Consider the following 14,642-nt stretch of genomic DNA (forward strand, 5'->3'; position numbering starts at 1 on the left):
GGTAACACTCTCTTCAATCTCTCTACTAAAATCTTAGTCACAATTTTATAGAGGTTAATAAGCAAACTAATGTGTCTAATGTCTGACAAATCTACAATTACCGACATCTTCAAAATCAAGGTAATTTAAGTTGAGTTTATCCCGTTAAAAAACCCACCACGGCTCAAGAAACCTATCACCATCTGCAAAAGTTCCCTTTTAATCAAATTCCAAAATTTCTGAAAAAAGATTAAAGGGAACCCATTAGGGCCCAGTGCCTTGTCTCCTAGTAATGCAAAAACTGTTCTCTTAAGTTTCTCAATAGAAACCTCCTCTTCCAATTGATTATGGACGTTGCTTGACAAGCTATTGAAAGGAAGTCTATATAATTTTGGGATGAATCTAACTTCCAAAGTAAAAGCTTTCTTAAAGTGAGATACCACCACCTCTTCTATTGCATAACAATCTTCATAATCTACTCTAGGTATAACCATGTCATAAATGTTATTTTGTCTTCTACACGAACTAGCAATGGCATGAAAATATTTGGTGTTTCGATCTCCCACCTTGAGTTATTTTTACCTCGATCTTTGACTCCAATAAATCTCCTCTAAACGACACAGTTCATTTAGAGAGTTAAGTTTATTAGACCTTTCAACCTTCAACTCCTCATATAACACCACCCCCCCATGCTGAATAGATAAGTCCAATACTTCAATTTCCAAAAAAGTCTCATTAGTCTTCGTATTGATCATCTACTCTCTTGCTTCCAGCGTATTAATTTGTGCTTAATATTAAGCAACTTCTTATGCAGCTGAAAGTCCAGGGATCTCATTGAGATAGAATTTTCCCAAGTACTACGAATAATATCAACCACTTCTTTATATTTCAGCCATCCAATCTCCAAGTGAAAAGGCTTTGGACCCCCATTTACCACTCTAAAAATAACAGTATTGGAGTGTGATCTAAGGACAATCTGGGGAGGGCCCAAACAAAAGCAAGTGGAAAAGCATCCACCCATACCCCAGATGCCAAGAATCTCTCAAACTTTGACATTGTAAGATTGAGGGTACTATTATTTAATCATGTAAAAATGGTGTCCAAAATAGGTAAGTCCACCAAAGAGTGCCTTCCTATGAATCCATTAAATATTCCGACAGATCCATTAAGCGAACTCCCAGAAGAGGATTCCTCAGGTCATCTAATTAAATTAAAATCCCTGCCCCCCCCCCTTAAACAAATCAGAAATTGAAAATCGTACATAACAACAGACAGATCATCTATAAAGCATTCCCTCAAAGACGGTAAATTAGGCCCATAAACATTAACAAGTCCCCAAGAAAAATTAGAAGTTGGACCATGAAAACCAACTAAGAGAAATCTTTCTCTAAAGACATAATAGAAACTATGCAAAATTAATAGATCCTATAAAATCCACAAGCCCCAAGAATTGCCTACAACATCAATACCCAAAACATCTACTACCCCAGAGCCCCACACTTCTCTAGCCCCAAAAACATTGAGACCAGGAAGTTTGGTCTCCCGTAAAAGTAGAACTACCGGTTTGTATTTAAAAACCCAAAAGAGAACATCCCTTTTATGCCTGGGATGTCCCAAGTTCCTTACATTCCATGATATAATATCATTTAGGAGGAGGGGTTGAAGAAGAACCTAGACCCTCCATGCAAGGTCCAAAATAAACTTCTTCAAGCAGCAATGCTTCTTCCATGGCAGCGGAATCCGACGAAAGACTTTAATGAAGAAAGATTGTTGCTAAGCTCCACCACGTCCGATTCGAACAACAGAACTCCCTTGGAAGAGAGTCCAGCATCGGCGGCAGCAGAAAACTTTGAGGAAATGTTAGCTGAGTACCTAGAAGGCTTAATGGTCCCCTTTCCCTTTGATTTCTTCTTCGACTTCTTCTCTAGAGTCTTCTCCACATTATTAAACCCCTTAGTCACAGCCTTTCCATCCTTAATCTTCTCAGCCCTTTTCCGTGCTATAATCTCTTCAAGAACTACACCACTAGATACTTCAAAGTTAGCACCCATATCCCCAAACATAGTTTCTACTTTCAAATCCTGAGCTTTGTCTTCATCAACATCCGCCTTTGGGTTTTCCAGAATAAAATCTTCTGCTATAATAACACCCACAGTCGAACCCTCCATAACCTGATGAGTCACTATAGCAGTATCAGGAAGGAAAAGAAAAGGTTGTACTAGTTGAGGAATAACAACCAGAGGCTCCACAAAATATGCATTGACTGTAACTAGGGGTTCGACATCTTCTTGATTCTCTGAGGCATTCTGGAGAGCCTGAACCTCCTCCATACGAAAGGCCGATAGCTGCTCCTCATTTTCATAAGGATCAACCACCACGATCGCCAAAAGGTCCACTCGAGGAGGGTCGAAACAAGCCCTTGATCTAGTTTGGCCCCTTACAATTGCACCACGAGCCAGCTACGGATACATCTTCAATCTCAAGGTGAACAAAAAGAGAAGCAACCAGAATTTACCCAAACTATAATAGTGAGAATAGTGTCTTCAACCGAGATCTTTCCTTTCCCAACACAAAGATTTGGGAAGGAGGTGTTGTGAGGATCAAGATTCGGAAAAATTTCCACGTATGATTGGGATGAAGAATCCCCCACCCAGCCGTCATATGCCCTAAATATCTTCCCTGAGCAACAAGCCCTGTCAAAACCGTCATCCATCCAAAAGAAATCGATGACCCACAGGACCATTTTGATGTCAGTGAAACTTTCCAGGATCACCACTGATAGTAATTTAATCAGAGACAGTGACCTTATTACCCAGTCAATCTAACTTTCGTGGACACCACCTTCAAATTCTTCGAGAATTTTGGGAATTCCCCACCAGTTATCAGAAATCTGCCAACCGGGATCCACGTTTTTTTAATTTTAAACTTTTGAAACTGATTTGGCATCTCGTTATTGTTTTTGAATTTCCACTTTCGCTTCCAACGAGATTTCCTGGCGGGCTTCAATCTTAAATCATTCGCAACTGGAATTGAATTTGGCACTTTTTTGTATGACAATTTCAACCATTTAGCTTCCTTGTTAAGAATTACCTCTCTTGAGACCACTATAGCATAGCTCTCTTTTTTAACCTTACCCAAATAATCACAAATAATAGATATCAAAAATGACACTTTCTCAATTTGCAGGCGCATGTGGCTTGGAATTTCAACACCATTAAATTTCCAAATTTTAACTCTGACCGATCTAAAATCCTTTTCAAGAAAAGAGTTCAATCAAGGTCATAATATCACCGCAATAGTTCACAATCTTTTGAATTACATTAACTTTCCAGGCAAGAAGATAAATGTCTAAAAACCTTACCCACGTCGCTTCCTTCTGCATACAAGACTCGTGAACCGAAGGACTCCACAAGTCCAGAGAAAGTAATTTACCTCTAACCCTGCAAAATCTCTTGATTAAAGCTCTTCTCACATCCTCATCAGACCGTAGCAAAAACACAACCTTATTTGTTCCCACCACTTTCACATCCGGGTCATAGGATAAACCCCAACCACGCTTTGCCCAATATCCCAAACCAAAAGTGTCAAATGAAGGTGGTGAGAAGGAACCAACCACAACACACTTTATCTTTGACACCAGGTCCCTCACCAACACGTGGTCTAAGGTTAGTTCCAAACATGACAACCAAAACCTCCATCTCCATCTGCCTGATCCTCCTCGTCCTCCATCGTCTCCTCTCACTCTTTACATGCACGCACTTGTTCGACAGTTTGGCCTCCGTAATAGAGAATAGGTGAGCATAATTCAGTGCAAGGTTCGAATCTCTTACCGTTATTCTTTTGCCTCTCTCTCTCTCTCTCTCTCTTTAAAGATAAGCAATCCTCTCTCTCTCTTTCACTTTCTCTTTTTCTTTCTCTCTCTCTCTCTCTACAATGTTAATCATATAATCATACCAGTCCCAAGCCTGGGGCATGGTCACTTGGCTTGGATTTTAAGCCTGGACATGGCCAGCATAGCAAATTTACTAGCCTCGGCCTTTGTTTATAGGTTCCTTCCAGGTCAGCCGACTCATTGCTAGTCCTAGTTCCCCACCTTAATAAATGAACAATTGTTTCATGCGAGTTGGACGGCATTTCTACAATATGCGATCCAGAGGTATAGAGCATCCATCTTAAAGATGGATGCAAATAAGTGATCCATCTAAAAACAATTGTAACGAGCTGTCCAAATGTTTTCTTAATATAATTATAATTTCTAGTTTTTTTTTTAAAAAAAAAAAATTTTCCTATTCATTATGTCCATGTAATGATTATATATTCTGTGAAAATTAAGATCAAATTATAGTAAAAAATATATTTATTTCCAAGCCCGCATTTCTATAGGTGCGGGCTTGGTCGCATGCTAACAACATCCTTAATAAATAATTTATCTTGATCTATACTTAAAATATTTTAAATGTATATAGATATTCGCTCATACTTTAAGCTTTGTTAATTTCATTGGGAATCTGATCCTGAATTTTTTCACATTTTTATTTTTGAAAAAACATTTAATTCTATCACTTTAGAGATATTAATCACAATAATGAAAATATGCGTTTGCAGATACTCTTAATGTGTCTCGGGATAAAGTGCAATAGAAGAACAAGAAAACTAATAAAATTATGCCCAACCGTATTAGGAAAATCTTTAGACACGTAAAAACGACAATTTGGATATGAAACACTCTCAAATATGAAGACTGCAAAATTATAGAGGTTGAATACATGCCCTTGAAATGGAAGTAAACTTACATTCTTTTTGAGTGCAAGTAAACATGAAATGAATAAAGGAAAAAGCTAATGTAGGCACATGTATTAGTACAAGTAAAGATGGTAAGTAAGGCATCTTTTGGCAGACTGCTAACAACATTTAATTCTAGTTTTATAACACAATATGGAGTCAGTCACAAAATGATTATCTATATCCATTTTTTGGACCCACCATATTTGAGAAAAACACTACCCTAAATCAATTTATTATGACAAAAACTTTTGGTATTGTTGTAGAGTATGGTGTCAATAGGGTACAAATTAGAGTGTGAAGCCAATGATCTTCTCATGGCTCTGCTATTATTCTGCTTTGACCTAACTACTGTCCTAGCTTTGCACCTAATCTAGTTAAATTAAATAATGACCATGGGAATGCAAGCTAAAGTAACAACATCAAGCATCCACTTCCTATTATATTTTGAGGATCAATTAGGACAATTGGGATCGTGTTATACACCTCTGTATGCGAATTATAATGGCAATCTTGCTAACCATGTGAGAGCAGTATGAGTCATATGCCATGTTGTAAATGATAGAAAGTACTAATATCCCCATCAGATTTAAACTATTTAGGTCTTAGTTTAATCACAGTCATGTGCCCTACAAAACCAATGCATCCTAGGGTCTCACCCATATGCCTAACTTAAACATCAATGATACTCATACTTGGCTAAATGATTCAGTGGCGTGAAAATTTCAGCAAATCAAGTGTAACCTCCACCTCATTTTCCCATGTAAACTCGTCGATCAATTATAGATAAAGGGGATCCGTCAAATTGTAACCTGAACGAAGGACCGACCATTAGACCGCTCTTGCATGGATTACTAGCATTGTTGGCTTGAGGGGCATTGAAAACAAAAATCTGAAGAAAGTTTAAAAGGAGTTTTCTGATGAAAAGGGTGAGATTTAGAAAGTTTGTAAAAAGATGGAAAATAATTAAGAAAAAGTTGAGACAAAAAGGGGGTAGACCTCAACCTGGGCCCCTAGGCTCAACATCGAGAATCAGTGGCCGGTTCAGGATTAGGTTTGGTGAGCTAACTCATTCTGGTCCTTCAAAATCTGCAGAGCAAGAGCAATTAGTATAAGAGAGTCTTACGGTTCGAACTATATTGGTATTGGGATCTGAGGGTTCTGGGCTTAGGTTTGCGACTAGGGTTTCAAGGGCTCAAGGTAAGTCTAGAATGCGATAGGGTTTGGGATAGAATTCGAAAATTCAGTCTGGGCTTCAAGGGCTCATGCTTAGGGTCTCGGGGTTTAGGGCCTCGGGGCTTAGGGCGAGTCTGTATTGCAATAGAGTTATGGTTCTCATTTAAAAAATTCTATCCCAAAATTAGAGGCCAAAGCCTCTATTTATAGACAAAAGGTCCAATGAACAGTACCACAAAGTTTCGATTTAATCTCAACCGTCGATTTGAAGCGACACTGGTGCCCACTCTGGCGTTGGCACTGGCAATGCTTGACTTTAGTACCATTGAATATTTTCAAAGTCATGTCAACAGTGCAAATGCTGACCGTGAAATTATTACGGTGTGCATAACATGTTTCTTCCAATTAATGAAACATTGTTCAAGCGATCGGTATCATTGATTGTTGGCGAGGCCATTGATGATGCAAGTGTTGTTACTGTTGATGCTGGTGCTTGGCGACATTTGATAATTTCATAGTGTAGAGCAGTGCTGATAAATGTGGGTTATTTTTCAGCCAACGTGGCTGTCACCAACTCTAGTGTGGGCATTGCCAACAACAAGCCCAATCAGCCATTCTCCAATAATTGATTCAGCTTCATTTAATGAATTCACTATTACATAACTGTATGGGCAGTTTGTTGGTCGGCATCGCTCCTACCAATGCTCGCTTTGGTGCCAACCTCACTAAACATAATCTGTCCTCGAGCCCTATTTTTTGGCATATTTGCGGGTCAATTGTTTAGGCAATTATTTTGGGGCACTATTGCTGATGACAATGATGCCCCGAATGTTGGACCGTGAGGCCTCGGGCTATGTTTTTCGCCGATTCTTCAAGCCAATGGTTTAGATTAATGATTTTGAGGCATTGTTGCTTACAACGTTGTTGCCGCTCTTGTTGTTGCATTAATGGTATTCCCAACTAGATTTCGAGCCTGATCTCTAGCCAACGATTGATTGTTATTGAGGTTGACGGAAAGCCCTTAGCATCGCTGCTCTTGACTTCAGTGTTGCTGGCCATGCCTCCGTGATAAAGTGCCTTTTGTCCCAGTGTTAGTCGTCTTAACGCCATCATTTGTTAGGCCGGCATCGAGGACTAGATTATCATTTCTGACAAACAAGTTTCTTCATGCTATAACTCTCAAACTGTACATTATATTCAAGTGATTCTTGAGCCATTTGAAAGGTTATGACCTCTACTTAGATATGGGGTTTGATCCAGGTCTAAATGATGGATTTCAAAATGGTCTTCAAGGCTTGGACTTTCAAGTGTCGATTTTCAAGGTTTTGGGTGTCGTAATTGTGCACAAATCAGTTTATGAGGCCTATGGTTTAGGGTGGTGCCATGATTCCTATGGTTTTTAGGCCTTCAGATTCGTAGAATTCCCTCAACCATAAATGGGATGTCTACAGGATGCAACATGGATCATGTCAATTCCCAACATGAAATCCCATCTCGGTCCCTTATTAAGGTGATACACACCATGTGCATGTCTAATCATCCATCCTCTAGTTTCCCTAAAACAAAAGATGGCGAACAAGCATTGGACCTAGCATACCAAAAATTTACCTTATAACGAACATAAACGCTAGGGCCCCAATATGAATGTGCATCAAAACTATGTGAATGTGCATAGAGTAAATTACAAAACCATAAAGAACTCACATAAATGGTAAAAGTGAATCCAAATAGTATACATATGCAAAAACAGTAAGACACTAATCAAGGGACAAAACCAATCAACGATTCCCTTGTCTCAATCCCTTGACATGAACTCTATACTTTTCTCGAGCTAGAGGCATAGTCAAGGGGTGCTTGACCCCTAATGTATAACATTTGTCATTGAAAACTCGTTCGTACCCCCACTAGTAGTTCATACACTAGTTAGTGCTTCATCATAGGTATGATAATACTTAGGGGTTTGCGCAGCCCTCTAGCTCGAGTCCTCATAGGGCTAGCCAAGACCAGATCTGGCCAAAAAGGCCCTTGTCTAGGCCCAGTCCTATTAGCATAGGGTCGAGCCAGACCAAATTGAAAATAAAATATAAAAAATAAAGAAAGAAAAAGGTCTAGGCCAAGTCAAGCTGAAGTTAGACCAACCAGGTCAGGCCACCTAACCCAATACCATTGTAGAGAAATAGAGATACCACTTAGTGGGGAACAGAGATAAAGGGACTTGGTGAGAGGGATGCTAGTAAAGAGAGGGAGACTTTGATTTAAGTGAGGGATACCAATTGAAGTGTCACGAGTGGTGGGGACGTGGAGTTAGCCCCATCAAAACCCTTACCCTAACCGTAAAATAGCCACAAGGGTACAGAGAGAAAGAGGTAGATGACAGAGAGCAATACATCAATCGTCTTCGAACTAATTGAGATGTATTCTCTTGGAATTATTAGGAGATGCCAGGGTTGGATCCAACAGAAGCAACTCATAAGCTAGCCATCGATTTCAACATTAAGTCATTAAAGCAACCACAGATGAAGTTTTACCTGGATGTTGTCCCCCATATTAAAGGTGAGGTTAGCAAGTTGGTAAAAGTCGAGTTTATTAGGGAACTCACAAAACCAAGTGGTTACTAAATACAGTACTGGTCAAGAAGAAAAATGGATGAATCCATGTTTTCATTGACTTTCGTAACCTCAACACAGTCTGTCCCAAAAACGACTTTCCCTTACCTCTCACATAAATAATGATCAATTCATCAGTAGCACATAAGGTCTTCTCTTTCATGGATAGGCATTCAGGATATAACTAAATAAGGATGGCCCTTGAAGATGAGTAATTGACTGCCTCCAAATCTACCAAGAAGATATACTACTACAAGGTGATGCCTTTCGGGTGTTAGAATTGTGTGTAGATTTGTTTCTAAGGTACTGGATTGTCTAAGGCATGTGGTTTAGGGTAATGTTAGAATTCCTATGGTTTTAGGGTCTTTGGATTCGTGGAATTCCCTAAACCATGAATGGGGTGTCTACAGATGCAACATGGATCATGTCAATTACCAATATGAATTCTCATCTGGATCCTTCATTGAGGTGATACACACCCCGTGCGTGTCTAATCCTCCATCCTCCAGTGTCCCTAAAACAAAAGGTAGTGAACATTGTACAAGCATTGGACCTAGCCTATCAAAAATTTAGCTTATAACAACATAAACGCTAGAGCCCAATGTGAATATGCATCAAAATTATGTGAATATACATGGAGTAAATTATAAGACCATAAAGAATTTACATAAATGGTAAAAGTGAATCCAATTAGTATGCATATGCATAAACAACTAGATAATGATCAAGGGATGGAAAAACAATCAAGGATTCCCTAGTCCTAATCCCTTGACATGAACCCTATACTTTTCTCGAGTTATAAGCATAGTCAAGAAGCCTTGACCCCTAATGTATACATGTTGTCACTGAAAATTCACCCGTCTCCCTACTAGTTGTTCGTACACTAGTTAACACTTTATCATAGGTATGGTAGCACTTAGGGGTTTGGGCAGCCCTCTAGCCCGAGTCCTCATAGGGCTGCCCGAGAGCAAACCGAGCCAAAAAGGCCCTAGTCTAGGCTCAACCCTATTAGGATAAGGTTGGGCCAAACCAAATTGAAAATAAAATAAAAAAATAAAGAAAAAGAGGGCTAGTCCTGGCCAAACTGACTTTAGAGCTAGGCTAAGGTTCAACCAACTGGGTCAAGCCACCTGACCCATTGCCACTATAGAGAAATAGACATGCCACTTAGTGCGGAATAGAGATAAAGGAACTTGGTGAGAAGGATAATAATTACAGGAGAATCGGAACTTTTTTAAGTAAAAACGAATGATAAAGAGAGGGAGACTTTGATTTACGTGAGGTGTACTGATTGGAGTGTCAAGAGTGGTGGGGACGTGGGGTTAACTGCATCAAAACCCTAACCCTAAAATAGCCACAAGAATAAAGAGAGGAAGAAGTAGAAGAGAGAGAGCAATATATCAAGTTTCTTCGAACTAACTGAGATGTGTTTGCTTGGAATTACCAGGAGATGTCAGGGTTGGATCCCGCAGTAGCAACACATAAGCTGGTCATCAATTTCAAGATTAAGTTGTTAAAGCAACTACCGAGGAAGTTTCACCTGGATGTTGCCCCCCAGATTGAAGCTGAGGTTAGCAAGTTGGTAAAAGCTAGGTTTATTAGGGAAGTCATATAAACGAAGTGGCTAGTAAATATAGTGTCGATCAAGAAGAGAGAGCAATATATCAAGTTTCTTCGAACTACCTGAGATGTGTTTGCTTGGAATAATCAAGAGATGTCAGGGTCGGATCTTGCAGTAACAACACATAAGCTGGTCGTCAATTTCAACATTAAGTCATTAAAGCAACCACAAATGAAGTTTCACCTGGATGTTGCCCCCCAGATTGAAGCTGAGGTTAGAAAGTTGTTAAAAGCCAGGTTTATCAGGGAAGTCACATAAACCAAGTGGCTGGTAAATATAGTGTCGATCAAGAAGAAAAATGGACGAATTCATGTTTGTATTGGCTTTCGTAACCTCAATGCGACCTGTACCAAAGACGACTTTCCCATACCCTTCACATAAATAATGATCGATTCGTCAGTAGCACCTAAGGCGTTCTCATTCATGGATGGGTATTCATGATATAACCAAATAAGAATGGCCCCTGAAGATGAGGAATTGACCGCCTTCATATCCACCAATAAGATATATTGCTATAAGGCGATGCCTTTCGGGTGTCAGAATTATGTGAAGATCAGTTTCTAAAGTATTGGGTTGTCTAAGGCCTGTGGTTTAGGGTAGTGTCAGAATTCCTACGATTTTAGGCTCTTCGGATTCGTGGAATTCCCTCAACCATGAATGAGGTGTCCACGGGTCCCAACATGAAATCTCATTTTGATCCCTCGTTGAGGTGATATACACCCCGAGCATGTCTAACCTACATCCTCTAGTGTCCCTAAAACAAAAGGTGGTGAACATTGTACGAGCATTAAACCTGGATTACCCAAAATTTACCTTATAACAAACATAAGTGTTAGGGCCCAATGTGAATGTGCATCAAAACTATGTGAAAATGCATGAAGTAAATTATAAGACCATAAAGGACTCACACAAATGGTAAAAGTGAATCCAAAGAGTGTGCATGTGCAAGATCGGTCATATAATGATCAAGGGACATAAAAACAATCAAGGATTCCCTAGTACCAATCCCTTGACATGAACCCCTATACTTTTCTCGAGCTATAGGCATGGTCAAGGGGGGCTTGCCAACATCCTTCTAATACACAAAAATTATTTCCTCTCAATAACATCAGGCACATACTAATGCTATATATCCATGCGATTTATCTTAATATGATATTTGATATCATTTGTGAATGCTAGTGGTGCCATGTTGCTGTAAAATATGATTATGAACTCTTTATCCCTAACACGATCATTAAGCCTCACAAGAACCTTTTGAGCTATATGCCCCCAATTAGGCTGCATAACAAGCTATATACTGCAATGCTACATATGTCGATTTCTGGTTAAACTAGGAAATTGCTCCCGCTACTAGTGAAGATATATCTTGATGTCGAGATTCACTTATCTAGGTCACCCACCCAAACATGCTCGTTATATCCTACCATCATCACTTGAAAGATCAACGAGTAGGTTGTGGTTCCCTTGAGATATCATAACATACTTTCACAATCTGCTAATTTTCTAGACCTAGATTGCTTTAGTAGCGACTGACAAGTCCTACGGCACAACAAATATTAAGTCATGTAAACAATGAGCAATATATGAGACTGCTTACATAGGGTGTACGAAACATCTTTCCTTTACAACCTTCCATGACTCTTCTTTACAGAAGTATCTATGAGTTATTCTAAAATTTCCCTAATGATAGCCCCCTTAAAGTAATGAGACTCTTGGAATAATCATTCTCGATCTTAACACACTACAAAATGCACCCCATCCATGTGTTTCATATGAAATTTGATAACCACTCCTTTGTAGCATCTATTATCTCCTAATAGATTCAGGTCATTAGGTTATTGTCAACATACAATGACAAGATCATGAAACGTTTACTATGACATTTGGCATATAATATCCGTCCCACTCAATCACTGAAAAACCATAAATTTCATACACCATTATTTGAGGATAACTTGACTCCATAAATACACTTGCGAGTTTTTAAATTTCCAATTCTTCCCATGGATCTCATAGCTCTTCAATTGTATATTGCTACCTCCAAATCCCTATTAAAGAATGTTGTCTTAATATTCACCTGGAAAAATTCTAGATCTAAATACGTCAGAATGGCAAAGAAGTCTTATTCTAGGTATTAAAACATATATGTCCATCTACCATATGAAACGAATTGAGGTCATTTTCACCACTAGAAAAACATCACACTATAGTCCACAATCTCAGTTTGGATGAATCGTTTCACCACCAATCAGGCCTTGTACTTTCCTATAGTTCTATTGGCCTATCACTTAATTTTCAATATTCACTTATTCATGATGACCTTTCTACATAAAGGAAAACTCAGATCTACTCCATGTACCTTATCTTTGTATCCATCACAGCAATCCAATTGCATGTAGCAAGGGATCTCGATGCTAATTGATATGAACTTGAATCACCCTCATCGGTGGAGATGCACTTCAAACCTTCACCTTCAACCCCAAAATGTTTGTGAGGAACTCTGTCATGTGCACTTTTTAAGTTTAAGAAGAATCAATGGTCGTTCACTCCCACTATCATCGATGACCATAGGAATACTCCACTATCGTCCTCTATTGGAGAAATGTCTTAAATCATTCTCTATTGGAGATCTAAGCATCTTATACAAGGATTGAGTCATCCTGTACCTCTCATTGTTTGGGAACTTCGACTCTACGAATTCAATTGTGTAATAGGCAACACACTAGAATCATAGCATAAAACATTCCCCCTTGAGAGTGAATCATAGCATAAAACATTCTCCATCTGTTTTCAAGGAGGAAGTGATTGGAGCATAGTCAGAATCTATTGCATATCATTAAGAGTGTTTGTGGCAACACTCAAGCACGAATCTTTTGACATTTATCTTAAATGCTTTATCGTTGAGATATTTAGCTGCCCATATGAGTGCATGCAACATTCTACTGAAGTGCTAGCAAGCTAGAGCTATAAGACTTTTTACATTTCCCGAGCCATCTTATTGCCTTCCAACTGGCTAATCATGTCATTGGGCATGTTACTCATCATAGGTAAGCATATGCAATGATCCTTCTTGAACAGACCAGGATAGACACCCATATTATGACAAGCATCCCAAGCTTAAGGTTTTCACATTGTTGGTCAAATAGTCCAATACCCTCAATTCATCGAGTGACTTGTAGATGTTATGGTGCTGCATATTGTAATTCTTACCATCCAGCTTTAACCCTTTAAGGAGATTGAGAATCACACTCATGAAAGTAAAGGAGATCACAGTAAATTACGTTTACTTGCATGTGATTATGCATTCACACCAATGTAATTGCATCTCTCACTCACTTGAGACTTCAAGGGTCAAGATGGTCCTACTTCCAAAACAACTTAAAAGTTAAAATTTGTGCAACAGTATCGGGCTAGTGTAAATCAACAGTGCTGGGCTAGTGTAAATAAATAGCATCAAGTCAAGGTTAAGAAGTTTGACTTCTAATCAAGCCTGTTTCGTATCCTCGATGGAAAACCGCATGGGTGCAATCTATTGATAATCTATTGTGGGAAAGGTTTCTATACTTCTCTTACAGCATAGAAGGTCTATACTTTTCCTACTATCTAGCCGTTCAAGTTTGTTAAAGTGAGTCACTCACCGTTTGATCCAAGATCCGATGCCTCAAAGTATTTTATTTTTAATGTTTTTAATACAAATTGTATGAACATGAAATTTGGTATGTGCCATCTTCTCATTGGGGCGCACCTATAAAATATTAAAAATATTTATTCGATAAAATATAATAACCAAATACCCCTTGAATATTTCAAGGGTATTTTGGTTATTTTATTTTATTGAGAATGTTTTTTTATATTTTTTACTACGGCGAGTTTAATAAAGGATTGGATGCCCAAAATTTAGTGTCAACATATTTTATATAAAAAAATTAAAATAAAATATTATAGAGACGTGACATTGTGATTGGAACAATCTTAGCCCTCCATTTAGAATGGAGGGTTAGTTGGATAAAGAAAAGCATATAAGTTTTATGCTGTAGGAAAAGGATAGAAAGCTTGCCCATCACTAGCCACTTGCCCATCACTGACCACTGTGACAATCCCGATTAGAATTCCTACTAGCCGTTTTAAAAAATAAGCATATGATTAAAATGCCTACTATATGCCACATGCAATGCTCTCAAAATAAGCATTATGATCTGATGATTTTAAAAACAGATCGGTGACCCGGATCGGGTACCTTAAAAACCTGTCTGAATCGCCGTTTTACTTTTCGAAAAAAACAGTGAACCAGCAAAAAAATAAGTGAAAAAATAATGAACTAGCTAAAAACCGGTCCACATCTATGAATCAACAGCCCTAATAGCCGTTTTACTGTAGAGAATAGTCGTTTTACTATGCAAAACAGTCGGTTCCCTTTTAAACTCCACCATTTTCCTATATAGACACAAAACCTGAACAGCCGATTGGCAGGTAGG

Source organism: Amborella trichopoda, chromosome 11 (genome assembly GCF_054954075.1).
Source record: "Amborella trichopoda isolate Santa Cruz 75 chromosome 11, AtrichopodaSantaCruz75HAP2 v2.0, whole genome shotgun sequence".
Classification (NCBI taxonomy): Eukaryota; Viridiplantae; Streptophyta; class Magnoliopsida; order Amborellales; family Amborellaceae; genus Amborella; species Amborella trichopoda.